Source organism: Mauremys reevesii, linkage group 23 (genome assembly GCF_016161935.1).
Source record: "Mauremys reevesii isolate NIE-2019 linkage group 23, ASM1616193v1, whole genome shotgun sequence".
In the NCBI taxonomy this organism is placed as follows: domain Eukaryota; kingdom Metazoa; phylum Chordata; order Testudines; family Geoemydidae; genus Mauremys; species Mauremys reevesii.
The window spans coordinates 3316989-3328744 of NC_052645.1; the positions used below are offsets into that span (position 1 = coordinate 3316989).

Genomic DNA, 11756 nt, shown 5'->3' on the forward strand with positions numbered 1-11756 from the left:
GGGCCAAGCAGATGATCCAGCAGGAGGGGATCATTCTCATTGGTAGCTGTCCAGTGGCAGTGAGTTCCACAGGCCTCGGCACAGGCTGTGTGGGGCAGGAGGTCCTTGTGTTGGGAGCAGTGGGCGTGAACTGTGTGCAGTTGTGTCTCTGCGCACGATTGCGAATATTCTGGTGTGTGTGTGTGTGATTGAGAGTGCGGCTGTGGGGTGTGATTGTTTCTCTCTGTGGGGGTTGGGCTAGCATGCCCCTCTGGGTGTGTTGTGTGTGAGTGTTCTTGGGATTGTGTGAGTCCCTTTGTGCGTCAATGTGTGTGTGTGTCACTTGCTGCAGGATACAAAATCCTGCAAAGCCACCACACACACAGAGCAGGGCTCAGCCCCACCAGCAGGGGGCAGCAGGGACACACACGTCTCTCCTGGGCCAGCTTGGACAATTTCCCATCACGACCCGGCACAGTGCTGGTGCCCCCGCACGGGGGTGGGCAGTGACCAGGCGGGGGCAGGGACAGAGCTTTGGGGGTATGGGGGCGCCGGGGCAGGGAATGCGGGGGCCAGGGCAGGGCTTTGCGGGAAGGCCAAGTCTGTCTGCGGGTGTTTACAGCCGGGCTCACCCGGGGGGGGGCGGGGCCGGGGGCAGCGGGAGTCGGGGTGACACGCGGCGGTGCCTGGGCCGGCGGACCCACCCAGACCCGCTCCCACCCAGAGGCAGGGGGGGGGGGTTACAGCCCCAGCGAACACGGGGCGCCGGGAACATTCCCGCGGGGTGGACACAGGGATCGAGTCCCCGGACAGAGCCAGACCCGGCCCGGACCCGCCCCGCACAGACCTGCCCTGTGCCGGGGGTGGGGCATTTCGGCGGCAGGAGCTTCCCCCCCGGCCCCCGCCCCGACCAGCCGCTTTGTGCGGGGGGGGGGCAGGGGTGAAGCGGCGCAGCACGTTCCTCTGCGGGGCAGCATCATACCTTCAGAAACCACGGTTGAGAAACGGGTAAGTGGTAAGTGAGTCGAGGCTGGGGCTGGGAGTGGGGCTGTTGCTTGCTGGGGAGAGAGGTGCAGACAGGGGTAAGGGGGTCGAGGCCGAGCTGGGAGCCAGAGGCCCAGGCTGAGGGTGGGGTTGGGAAGAGCTGGGACAGAGTGGGGCTGAGCGCTGCTCCTCCATGGGGCTGGCTCAGGCCCTGAGGTGCCCCCATGAATGTTCCTCTGTGTCCCCCTAGGAGTCATGCCCCACATTTTGGGGACCACTGAACCCTACTCGCTAAGCAGGGGCTAGTGATGCCAAAGCCCAGGGAAGGGAGAACAAGTGCGGGGCCCCAGCACTGGAACCATGACCCCCCGTTACTGTCTGTGGCTCTGCCCCCTTCCACACCTTCCACCCACGGCCCCATCCACTGTCACCTCTGTTCCACCCCTTCCCCCACTGGCCCCACCCTGTCACTCCTTTACCCCTGCCCCGCTGTGGCCCCGAGACCAGAGATGCTCTGTGCCCCTGCTGCAGCCCCCGGGCCGTAGCAGGGAGTGGGAGCTCCTCCAGCCCTGGGGCCGACATGGGGGAGAGTTTTCCAGGGGGCCCAGTTTGGCCAGGGCCCCTAGTCATGGGCCCCACTGCCCCCTGGGCGACGCAAGGTTTGGGGAGGCTGAGTGGGTGGCCAGTCTCCCTGTGTCTCTGCTGTTCGTGCTGGGGAGCCTGGCCGGCCTTAGGGGTGGGGCCCCCGGCAGCCGCCCAGGGCTCCAGGGGGTCAAAGGGCACCGTGTGGCAGTGCAAAGGTGCTCACTGCTCTCCCTGCCCCAGTGCTCCTCCGTGGCCCCACAGAGGGTGGGGGGAGCGAGGAGCAACACTATGTGCTCCATGCGTCCTGGTCACTTTCCCCAGCTGGGCTGTGCTGTGAGGGGAGCATCAGAAGCTGCTGCTCTCTGCCCTCCCCTGATGCAGCCCGGCTGAGGAAAGTGACCTGGATGCAGGGAGCTCGGATGATGTCACTTCTCGCCCCTCCCCACGCCCTGCAGCCCCTCGGGGTGCCCGGAGGAGCAGCATCCCAGGGAGGAGCGGGCAGCAATGCCAGCGGCTCCATGTACACAGGTCAGTGTCCCCACATGGGTGCAGGAGGGGGTGCAGGGGTTAGGGATGAAGGGGGTGCAGCAGAGGGGCAATGGCTGGTGGCACAGGAGCAGGGGCGGCTCTAGGATTTGCACCGCCCCAGTAGGGCGGCACGCCACGGGGGACGCTCTGGCGGTCGCCGGTCCCGCGGCTCCGGTGCATCTCCTGCAGACGTGGCTGCAGAGGGTCCGCTGGTCCCGCGGCTCCGGTGGACCTCCCACAGGCATGCCTGCGGATGCTCCACCAAAGCCACGGGACCAGGGGACCCTCCGCAGGCACGTCTGCAGGAGGTCCACCGGAGCCGCCTGCCGCCCTCCCACGGGATGCTGCCCCAAGCGCGCGCTAGCGCTGGGGTCTGGAGTCGGCCCTGCACAGGAGGAGTGTGGGAGTTAAGGGCAAAGGCGACAGTGGAGGGGTTAGGGCACAGGAGGGGGCAGGCGTTAGGGGTGAAGGAGGCACAAGGGTTGGGAGTGCAGGAGCTAGCGGTACAGCGGGAGGCGGATCGTCCGGGGCAATGGGGAAGTGCCAAAGTACAAGTTTTGCCCCGGGCACCATTTCCCCTAACGCTGGTCCTTGGTCACATTTCTTGCTGGGAGGGGGAGGGGAGAAGAGGCGTTTTCTCTCTGTTTCTTTCCTCTCCATTTCCTGCTCCTTCCTTCAATTCCAGAAACCTCCCTTGTGTTTCAGACTGTGCAGTGACGCCCTCCCCACCCCAGGCCTCTGGAGCCTTTGGAGCAGAAAGTTCCCAGGAGCTGAGGGTGTATCCAGGGGTGAGTAGCTGGCAGGAAGGAGCCCTAGCAGCTCTTCTGGGAGCGCAGGGGAGGAATGACTCCCCCCTCTCTAGATTCTCCCCATGGGGCTCTGGGGAGCAGGGAGGGTTGTGTGATAAATTCCATCCAACTCCCCTTTGTTCCAAGCCGAGGGATGTCTCAGCTCTGCACGATCCCCTTGGCAGCACCAAACAAGGGATGTTTTCCACTGCCCAGGAGACACCAGCCAGGGACTGATGTGCTGGAAATATGTTGGGAAAAGGGACTGTCTGAATTGCCAAGGCAGGGAATGAACAATCTACAGTAACATCATTAACCACAGACACACTCTAGCCATGCTCCAGCCAGTAGGGAAAAGGGCAGGAATTCTTGCTGCTCAGCCATGGCCACACATACAGAGCTGCACAGCAGTGAGTGTGCTGGGGAAGCTGGTCTGAGCAAACCATTGGAAATGACCCTTCAGTGAGAACAGAACCAGAGTGTTCTGTTCAGGCGGTCAAAAAAGCAAACAGGATGTTAGGAATCATTAAAAAGGGGATAGAGAATAAGACTGAGAATATATTATTGCCCTTATATAAATCCATGGTACGCCCGCATCTCGAATACTGTGTACAGATGTGGTCTCCTCACCTCAAAAAAGATATTCTAGCACTAGAAAAGGTTCAGAAAAGAGCAACTAAAATGATTAGGGGTTTAGAGAAGGTCCCATATGAGGAAAGATTAAAGAGGCTAGGACTCTTCAGTTTGGAAAAGAGAAGACTAAGGGGGGACATGATAGAGGTATATAAAATCATGAGTGATGTTGAGAAAGTGGATAAGGAAAAGTTATTTACTTATTCACATAATACAAGAACTAGGGGTCACCAAATGAAATTAATAGGCAGCAGGTTTAAAACAAATAAAAGGAAGTTCTTCTTCACACAGCGCACAGTCAACTTGTGGAACTCCTTACCTGAGGAGGTTGTGAAGGCTAGGACTATAACAATGTTTAAAAGGGGACTGGATAAATTCATGGTGGCTAAGTCCATAAATGGCTATTAGCCAGGATGGGTAAGAATGGTGTCCCTAGCCTCTGTTCATCAGAGGATGGAGATGGATGGCAGGAGAGAGATCATTTGATCATTGCCTGTTAGGTTCACTCCCTCAGGGGCACCTGGCATTGGCCACTGTCGGTAGACAGATACTGGGCTAGATGGACCTTTGGTCTGACCCGGTACGGCCTTTCTTATGTTCTTATGTTCTTATGTTATGAGTGTAGAAAGATCCATGTGTTAAGTGGTTGTGGCTGAGGGCTTAGGGAGCTGGGCTATGACGCCATAGGGGTTTTTCTGTGGAAGTTTGATTCTTGCCAGCTAGGGAAGGCTGGTGTGTGGTGTCTCCATGGCTGTACTTTCAATGATGCAGATTTCTCTCTCCCATCGTTTTGTGGGCATCCTACTAGATTGCCAGCTGCCTTTCAACTGCAGTGTGGAGACTTTGTGTGTGTGGGGAGAGACAGTGAGTGTGTTGAGGTAGGTAGGAGCGAATCATTATTATCCCTACTTGAAAGAGGGAGTAGCTAAGGCTGAGAAAAGAGAATTGACTTGTCTTAGGTCACACAGCCAGCCCATGGCAGAGTTGGGAATAGGACCCAAGAGCCCTGATTTTCAAACTAACCATCACATCTTGAATTTCAGACATTGAATGACCTGAATAAAGTGCTCTCGGATGAGCTCCAGACCAACAACAGTGCACAGTAATTATTCAGCAAGTATTTGAGGAGAACTGCAATGTTAGAGAGAATCATGAACTGCTCAGAGACCATTAATGCAGAGAAGCAGCAAAATTCATCAAACATATGACTGGTTCTGACTTATTTCCTTGGTCTTAAAAGAGAACAACAAGGACCTGAGTCTCCTCCCTGTCAATAACCCCCTGCTCAGCCAATCAGGGTAGAGACTGAGGACGGGAGGCTGAGGGTTCTCACCAGAGAGCCCAAAGGATGGCCCAGGCCACCGGTGGGGATCACTGCCCCAGCACTATTTCAGCCCCACATTTTTGGGTGGGCCTCCCACAATGGGAGCTGTCGAGCACTCCCCCGCAACACACACACACACACGCACGCACACACACACTGCTCCTGGTGTTGGGAGGGGAACACGTGAAAGGACAAAAGAAGCAAGAGACAAAGAGAAAGGAGGGAGGGATGGATGGATGGAGGAAAAGGTGAAACAAAAAGGACAAACTCTAATGACCACAGTGATTCTAAAGGACAAAATCCCAGGTGCAGAATAAAATTCTGCCTCCTTAAGTTTGTATTTTCCATGCCTAAAATTCAATTGTCACTAGATGGATCAGACTGAACAGGTTTCAAACCTCAAGGAGGCTCTTACCTTCTAAACTGGGATGGCTGTTTTCTAGTAAAATCAGGAAAAGGAAAGGAGAAAACTCGAAAGAGGTTCCTCCTGGCGCTCACGTACGTGAACCCGAATACTCTCTCTGTCCTCAAAGAGAGACCTGGAGAAGGAGACTTGTTGAAGCAAAGCCACAGGGGTCTCGGAGGTTTCCCTGGCCCCTCGCCCCTGTCCTGCCTGGCTGATGTCAGCATCTCTCTGTGAGGTCACCACCTCCCCACCACCTTTGGCCAATAGTCTGAGGTCCTGCAAAAGGCCTTTGTGATGTCACTGCCACACCCCTCCCTTGCTGTGCTAATGTCCTGCCCCTGCCCAGGCACTTTGGAGGATTGAGCTACTCCCTGTGGATCACCCCACTCAAGGAACGTTCGTTCTAGGCAGCAAGCCGGCTAGACAGGAAAACATCAGACACTTCTCCCAATGCTACACTCAGTTTTTCAGAAATTAGTCGACTTTATGGCCAGAAGAGACCATTAGAGCATCTAATCTGACCCCCTGCATATCACAGGCCTCCTATATGACACAATAGCTACTTTTGGGGCAAACACATTCCAGAAAGGCATCTAGTCTTCATTAAATGACATCAGGAGATGGCAAATCCATCACTTTCCTTGATAGCTTGTTCCTGTAGTGAATCATCCTGGCTGCTGAATATTTGTGTCTTATTTGTAATATGAATTTGTCTCTTTTCACCTTCCAGCCATTGGGTCTTGTTATACCTTTCTCTGCTAGATTAAAGAGCCCTTTCATACCCAATCTTTTCTCTCCATTAAGGCCCTTCAACACTTCAATGAAGTCACCTTTCAATCTTCTTTTGATAAGCAAAACAGGTTGAGCTCGTTCAATAGCTCACTAGAAGGCATTTTTCTCCAGCCCTCAGAACATTTGTTGGCTCTTTCGTTATCAGACTTCTCAACTGCAGCTGGATGTGGTTCTTGTTCTTCTGCACAGCACAGCTCCTGGAGAGGAGGGATCTGCAAATGTACATTCGTATGATACCTTTGTTTAATTGATGAAAACATAAACTGGACACTTAGAGGATTGGAACTGATTTCAGCTGATGGACAGCTTTGCTAGGTTTTTATGCATTTGAACAGAAAAATGTTGAGTGGTTACATTCATATCAAGCACCCCCGTATAGAGGAGCTCCTGAACATAATGGAGAATGGAAATGAAAATGTTTTCCTTTTTTAAAAAAAAGAAAAAAGGTTATAAGAGAACACAGGAGTTTGACCAAGTACCACTGTGAGCAGCAAGAAGCACTCTATCACTGAGCTATACCCCCGTGACAACAGGAATATAGAATTGTGATCTCCAGGACTTTGCAGGATAGACCCTGCTTCATCGAGCTCCTTTGCCATTCCCAGACCACAGGTGGTTTTAAAAATGGGGTTTGATTAAACTTCTTAAATGTGGCAAACACCACAGCTTGCACACCCACCGATATAGCTTTTCCCACTGACATAGCTGCCACCTCTTGGGAAGTGGATTAACTGCACCCCCAGGAAAACTCTCCCCTCTGCCCCTCACCTGCCTAAGGCTCTGGGAGGGAGTTTGGAGTGGGGAGGAGGTCTAGGGTGCCGGCCCTGGGCTGGGGCTGGGGATTGGGGTGCAGGAGGGGTGCAGGCTCTGGAGGGAGTTTGGGTGCAGAAGGGGTGAGAGGTTGGGCTCTGGGAGGGAGTTTGGGTTGGGGAGGGGGTCTGGGCTGCAGGCTCTGGGATGGAGTTTGGGTGCTGGGTGCAGGCTCTGGGCTGGGGCAGGAGGAAGGGGGAACAGGAGCAGGGGTGGGGTTGTGGGCTGTGGGAGGAAGATGGGGGGTCGGCGGGCGGGGGTGTGTGGGAAGGGTGTGGGGGGTGCAGGCTCAGGAAGGGGGTCAGGGGTGTGGCGCTTACCTGGGGCTCCAAGGCAGGGCAGGCTGGGGGGCCTCCATGTGCTGCTGCCCCCAGGCATCACCCCCACAGCGTCCCATTGGCTGCAGGGGCTCGGGACAGGGGCAGCGCGTGGAAGCACAGACCCACCCTGCCCTGCCATGCGGAGGGGCCGGCAGCCACTGGAGTGAGCAGGCAGATGACTGGAAGGGTTTTCCAATCCCTGGCTGTAATAGCTACATGAACAGAACAATTCTTCCTTTTCTTTAGCACTATCTAACCAGGGCTTAGGTCACCTTAACTCTATGGGTTGGGGGTGGGTTTCACACTCTAAGAGACGTCACGCTGCCAGTTCAGTGCCCAGCGTACACCAGCCCTTAGATCCCTCTTGGCATTTCAATGCAGGCACTGACCTGTGAGAGGAAAACATCAGCTCACAAACACAGAGACTGAATTCCCCACATTTAATCTTGCTGCACTTTCCAGAAAGTCACAAAATTCAATTCATTCTTGCTAGGAGAGAGAAAAAATAAGTGACATTAAGTTTTTGGCTTGGGTAAATAAAATTAAGTGTTTAATCAATATAGTAAAAATATGTCCTGATTCCTCTAACACCACAGCGTGAAATAGGAACAGAGACAAAGCTTGTCAGTGATGACTAATTTCACAAATGATCTTCCCATTATTAATTTCCACGCTGCCCCCATTTGAGGTCTGGGCATCGCCAGTGTCGTTGCTCTGCATTCACCTTCCCCTTAGAATTGTTCTCGGACATTCGACTTCCTCTGCAGCGTGGGGCTCGGGTCACTTGCTGGAGGATTCCCTGCACTGTGAAGTCTTTAAGCCACGATTTGAGGACTTCAATAACTCAGACATAGGTTAGGGGTTTGTTACAGGAGTGGGTGGGTGAGATTCTGTGGCCTGCATTGTGCAGGAGGTCAGACTAGATGATCATAATGGTTCCTTCTGACCTTAAGTCTAAGAATCTATTAATCTTTTTCCAAATTTGGAAAATTGTGCAGTTCAGAATATGAATAGTGACCCCATTTCCTTCCTGCACCTGCTCTACATTGCTCCACAGCAGCTTCTCCCCCTGCAGAGTCACCCCAGCATGGCAGTGCAGCCGCCCAGGGTTCAGCAGGGGCCCCTGGCAAGGACAGTGCGTGCAGCTAACAGCCCGGTGTGCCTGGCCGTGAGGCAGCTGTAAAGAAGCAACAGCCCCCCCCCAGAAGTACAGAGACTGAATTCCCCAACTTTAACATCATGACCCCCTGTAGAAAGCCACACGTCAGTTGTATTTTCACAGGGAGATGCAAATCAAGTGACACCAATTTTTAAGTTGAGTAAATAAAGTTGAGATAGTTATTAACCTCCCAAAAATATACTAAAGATCCCTCAGCATAACACCTGAAGGTGAAATATGAACAGAGACAAACCTTGTCAGCAAAGGCTCCTTTCCCAAATGAATTCTACAGGGCCAAATGAGGGTATGATGCCATGTGGTTAATGGAAACCAGTGCTCTAGGGGAGGTTTGAACTCACAACCTCAGCACAGCTCCTCTCAGCACTGCCCTATAAGTACTGTGTGCTAACCAATTGTGCCACTGGAGCACCTGTTAACTATGCTTATCTGAGACCCCCTAGGTTGATACAGGCAAGGAGTGACCCCAAAACATTCTCAGTGGGGCTGAGAGCAGGTAGCGACAAGTGTTGTACTCGGTGGGGTGGATTCTTCTTAAGGGTTCCAGGCCCCATTTGACCCTTTTGTTCTTCCCTGTGTAATAACAGAGCTGGTTAAGACTCAATGGAGAGTCTTGCTGCAGCCCAACAGATCTGAAATCACTGATAACCAGCTCTAAGCATTAGTCCTGCTTTGGGACAGTGTCTCTCATGCAAGGAACTGCCCAGTCTGCGCTAGCAGTGAGGCTCCCTCACTAACAGCTGAAATCAGGGAGAGCTGTGTGAAGTGCAGGGCCCCAGAGGTGCCTGAACAGGGGGGAACAACACCCCAGGGCTTTTAAAAATGGGAGGGCTCTGCCTTGCCACTTTGTAATGACTGTAAGGGCAGGTGAGGGTGGGGAGGAGGCGGAGAGCATTGAGCGGGAGGAAGGGGCAGCATAGGAGTCCATCTTGCTCTCAATCTTGCTTTCTGACAGCAGCCAATACCAGGTGCCCCAAAAGCCACTTTTCAAGGGACCACTGGGAGTTGAACCCAGGATCTCCTGTTTACAAATCAAGACCTTAAACCAGCTAAGCCACAGTGCCTGCTGTTAGTTAAAGCATCGTGTCTGCCCACACCTGACTCTCTGCCAATCCCCACTGGGCCCTGACAAGTTTTGCTCGTGTTTGGCTTCTTTAAAGCAGAGGAGCAGGTGAAGTTTTGCTCCCAAGGTGTGTGTGTGATGCTTTGGACAGGTCTACACTACAAAATTAGGTTGGTGTAATTACATTACTTAGGCTGGCAATGCAGTTCTATCAACCTAATCCCGGTGTAGATAGTGGCTCAGCTGTCAGAACTTTCTGGAGCTATGAAAGGGGAGGGGTCCAACCTCTGTAACAGGAATGCAGGGCAGGTGAGTTCACGGCAGGCATGGTGGGATACTGGTGGAGGCCAGTTATGGTGATATAATGACCAGCAGCGTCTACACTGACAATTTGTCACTTTACGTTTGCTGCACAAAGCTCTAGGCCTCTTGTCGAGGTGGTTTTATTTTGTCACCAAAACAGGGCAATTTTGTCACCAGACATGGCATTGCAGTGTGTGCACCAGCCACAAGCTGCTGACCGAGGGAGCGTTGTGTGTTTTTCCACACACCTGAGCAATATAATTCTGCTGAAATAACTTTGTAGTGCAGACCTGGCCAAAGAGTCTCACACACACACACACACACACACACACACACACACACACACACACACACACACACACACACCTTGCAAGGAAAACCTCACCTGCTCCTCTGCTTTGCAGAATCCAAACACGAGCAAAGCTTGTCAGGCCCCAGTGGGGATGGCAGGGAGTCAGGTGTGGGCAGACACTGTGTTTTAGCCACAGGCAGGCACCATGGCTTAGCTGGCTAAAGCACCTGTCTTGTAAACAGGAAATCCTGGGTTCAACTCCCAGTGGTGCCTTGTTGAGTACCTTTTGGGGCACCTGGTATTGGCTACTGACAGAGGACAAAACACAGAGCTAGGTGGGCCTTTGGTCCAGCCCAGTGTGGCTGTTTAAATTGGGATTGAGGAAAAGGGTGAAGAGGAGCAGGCTCTGGTTGGGAGTGAGGAGCAGTGAGCATAACATGGGTTGTGGGTTGGGATTAAGGGGCACTGGGAAAAGAGAGGTCATGGGTTTAGGCTGAAGAGCATCTTCATTTGGGGATCCAGCAGGACAGGGGAAGGCAGCAGGTGATTCTAATTCCTTAGGGATATTCTGTGTGTGTGTGTTTGTATGTGTGTGTGTGTGTGTGTGTGTGCGCAGGGAAGGAACATGCTCTATGCCCAGAGGCCTTTATTCCTCCAGGCTGCAAGGACAGAGGGGCTGTCAGGAAGTTGCCCCTTGAAACCCACACACAAAAAGGCCCTTCTGAGGAAAGGGAAAATCCTGAAGAGAAAAAGTAACATCAAAGAGGACTCCAGCAAGACAGCTTAAAATCTTGGTGAGTAGTTTATCACCTGACCAGGGACTTGAACCCTGGACCCTCAGATTAAAAGTCTGATGTTCTGCCAACTGAGCTAGCCAGGCTCAGAAACCAAAAGAGCAAGTTGGTGCAGAGGAGAAACTAGTCAAGAAAATGAGCAGGAAACAATAGGGGAAACCTGCTGCTTTCTCTGGCCTGGTCAACACTACGAGTTTATATCAAATTTAGCAGCGTTAAATCACATTAACCCTGCACCCGTCCACACAACCAAGCCCTTTATATCGATATAAAGGGCTCTTAATACCGGTATCTGTACTCCTCCCCGACGAGGGGAGTAGCGCTGAAATCGGTATTGCCATGTTGGATTAGGGTTAGTGTGGCCGCAATTCAACGGTATTGGCCTCCAGGCGCCATCCCACAGTGCACCATTGTGACCGCTCTGGACAGCAATCTGAACTCGGATGCACTGGCTAGGTAGACAGAAAAAGCTCCGCACACTTTTGAATTTCATTTCCTGTTTGCCCAGCATGGGGCGCTGATCAGCACAGGTGACCATGCAGTCCCAGAATCCAAAAAGAGCTCCAGCATGGACCGTACGGAAGATACTGAAGCTGATCTCTGTATGGGGAGATGAATCTGTTCGATCAGAACTCCGTTCCAAAAGATGAAATGCCAAAGCATTTGAAAAAATCTCCAAGGCTATGATGGACAGAGGCCACAGCAGGGACTCAACACAGTGCTGAAACTTAAAGAGCTGAGACAAGCGTACCAGAAAGCCAAAGAATGAAATGGATGCTCACGGAGGGAGGGGCGACTGATGACTGTAGCTATCCCACAGTTCCCGCACTCTCCGAAAATCATTTGCATTCTTGGCTGAGTTCCCAAAGCCTGAAAGGTCAAAAGAACTGTTGTGGGTGGTTCCGGGTATGTGTCATTCCCCGCCCCCATGAAAGCCGAGGGATAAAAATCATTTCTCACCCTTTTTCAATGTCACCG

At 52.9% G+C, this 11756-nt stretch overlaps 1 non-coding gene across 1 annotated transcript; it reads left to right on the forward strand.

The window, feature by feature from the left end:
* The first annotated feature begins 10183 nt into the window (after positions 1-10183).
* TRNAT-UGU lies at positions 10184-10257 on the forward strand. Its single transcript has one exon. It is a non-coding gene; the product is annotated as a tRNA-Thr (tRNA).
* Positions 10258-11756: the final 1499 nt, after the last annotated feature.